Source organism: Micropterus salmoides, unplaced genomic scaffold, assembly GCF_014851395.1.
Source record: "Micropterus salmoides isolate LMB-PRFRI ecotype aquatic unplaced genomic scaffold, ASM1485139v1 Ms_hic_scaffold_1, whole genome shotgun sequence".
NCBI classification, from domain to species: Eukaryota; Metazoa; Chordata; class Actinopteri; order Centrarchiformes; family Centrarchidae; genus Micropterus; species Micropterus salmoides.
In genome coordinates this window covers 17773744-17775999 of record NW_024040040.1, presented here as the reverse complement: position 1 = coordinate 17775999, position 2256 = coordinate 17773744, and positions in this window count along the sequence as shown.

Genomic DNA, 2256 nt, shown 5'->3' with positions numbered 1-2256 from the left:
CTCCTGCTAGAAAGCCAATCGTCTGCTTGAAACGGTCGAGAAAGGAAACCTTTTAAGCCAATCATTGCCTAATGATCTACCACGCATCAGTAGTAGATATAACAGTGGGGGAAAATGCTTTTTAAACCTTATTTTGGGACAGTCAGCAAACCTTTTCAGTGTTTTTTATCAGGTTTTACTGGTGATTCAATACATGCAGTTTTTATGTCCCGGGGACCAGTGAAAGTGCAGTTTTCGCCCTCTCCCCCCATTCATTCACAGAGGGGCCTGGTCTTGTTAGTTAGTCCGAAACAGAGCCCTTTAGAGTCGTTGTTGGTTATATTTGAGCATTCAAATTAAAAAAATAAATAGTAAGCCTGTCTGTGCCCCCTGCTCTGTAGGAAAAGTGTTGTAAAATAACTTCTGTTATGAGCTGGCAATTTACAAATATAATTGAATTGAAAATTAATTCAAGCAGACTATTGTATTCTCTATACCTGTTTCTTTGTGAAGTATGTCAAATACTTAAATACATTGGGCCATATGTTTTTGTTTGTCTCCCTCTTTCAAGCAGAGTCTGTCTTCACACCCACCCTCCACATTGGGTTTCAGTCAGCCCTTATCTGCAGACATCCCTCCTGGCTAGAAAGGTAGGCTATGTGTTACACTCATGTACATTAGAGTAATATGGTATACTAGTATTTATTGCTTTTTGTTTTTTACGTGTTTATTTTGTATTCTGATGTGTATTTTAATATAATTTCCTATGTTTTTCTTCTGTGTTTATTGTGTAATCCTTTTTTAATGTGTTTTATTATTTTTTTATTATTGTAATTTGTTAAGTATGGCCAATACACCTTCTTACTGGACATTGAAGCGGAAATCTAGGGCAAGAGTTAACCAACAATTGGAGTCCATTTGTTCTGGTTTTGCTAGTGGCAATGAGGTTCACGAAGAAGAATTTGTTGACGCTTGCAATGAAATTCCAGTTAATGTTGAGGAGGACTTTATGGATTGCGAATCATCTTTTGCTGAGTCTGAGGAGTTTAATGATTCCTTTGATTCTGACAACAATAGCGTAGATAGTGAAGATGAGGTGAACCATTTGGAAAGTAATTTGACATCGTGGGCATTAGAAGAAAATATAACTCACAGTGCATTAAATAAATTATTGAAATTTTTGAAATACCATCATCCATCACTGCCAGTTGATGCAAGAACATTGCTGCAGACTGCACGGTCGGAGTCTGTGGTTGTCAAGGAAAAGGCTGGAGGGACATACCATTACTTTGGCATCCTGAAGTGGATGAATACTACTTTGGAGGCTAATAAGTGCAACTTGGCTAGTGGTGTCTGCCTAGAACTCCAAGTGAATGTGGACGGGTTGCCAGTTTTTAAAAGTTCTTCCACACAATTCTGGCCCATTCTGGGAGCTATCAAGAACCTCCCCCAGCATCAGCCATTTGTGATTGGGCTGTTTTGTGGTACCAGCAAACCATCATTCTATGAATACCTGGAAGATTTTGTGGCTGATGTTGTGGAGTTGGAGAAGGGATTCACATTCCAAGGAATCACCATGAGTCTCCAGCTGTCCTCAATGGTCTGTGATGCACCAGCCCGAGCATTTGTAAAGAATGTCAAGGGACACTCAGGCTACTCAGGGTGTGGAAAATGCATGCAGGAGGGGGAATATGTGAACAACCGAGTGATATTCCCTCAAACTGATGCCCGCCTCCGCACTGACAAGGACTTCAAAGAAATGGCTTATGAAGGCCATCATGTAGGGCCTTCACCTCTGACTGCCACATCTTTGGGCATGGTCAGTGGGTTCCCATTAGACTACATGCATCTTGTCCGCCTGGGGGTCATGAGGCGACTCTTGTACCTGTGGCTCAAGGGTCCACTGGCCTGCAGGCTCTCTGGCTTTCAGGTAAAGACGCTCTCTGAGAAGCTCTTAAAGATCAGACAAGCGTGCCAGTGGAGTTTGCACGAAGGCCAAGATCCCTGAAGGAGGTAGACAGATGGAAAGCGTCTGAATTCCGCCAGTTCCTGCTTTATACCGGTCCTGTGCTCCTTAAAGACCTCCTGCATACTGCAGTGTACCAGCACTTTTTACTTCTTTTTGTTGGTGTTTTCATACTATCAAACAAGGCACTTCTTGAGGACTACATTGAGTATGGCAATGAAGCTCTTGTGTTGTTTGTTCACCACTTTGGGGAGCTGTATGGTAAGATGGTGTGAGGAAACCAGGATCTCCCTGCTGTCAGATTGTGAAGA